Source organism: Neophocaena asiaeorientalis, unplaced genomic scaffold (assembly GCF_003031525.2).
Source record: "Neophocaena asiaeorientalis asiaeorientalis breed wild unplaced genomic scaffold, Neophocaena_asiaeorientalis_V1.1 scaffold123, whole genome shotgun sequence".
NCBI lineage: Eukaryota > Metazoa > Chordata > Mammalia > Artiodactyla > Phocoenidae > Neophocaena > Neophocaena asiaeorientalis.
The window spans coordinates 931,398-931,722 of record NW_020173666.1 but is presented as its reverse complement, the minus strand read 5'-3'; positions in this window follow the sequence as shown (position 1 = coordinate 931,722).

The window sequence follows — 325 nt, the reverse complement described above, 5'->3', positions numbered from 1 at the left end:
GCAGCCAGGATGCTGGGGACCACTGGGACCCCTCCCGCTCTCGCTTCCGCTTCCTCCCACTCCTGTGCGCCCCCGGATGCTCTGGGCGGAGGAGCTGAGAGCCGCGGAGTGCGCCGCCCGAGGCACGTAACCCCTTTTCCTAGCCCCCTTCTCCTTGGCCGCCCCCCAAAGCCGGGGGCGTGGCCCAAAGGCGCGGGACTTTCCGCCGGGATCCCCCTGCGCTGGTGACGTTTGCTGGCCGTGCCGGTGCGTTTCCCGCGCGTTCTGAGTGCTGGGGTGACTGAGAGGGGCTGCGGCCGGCTCTGCACCTGCCGCGCGACCCTGT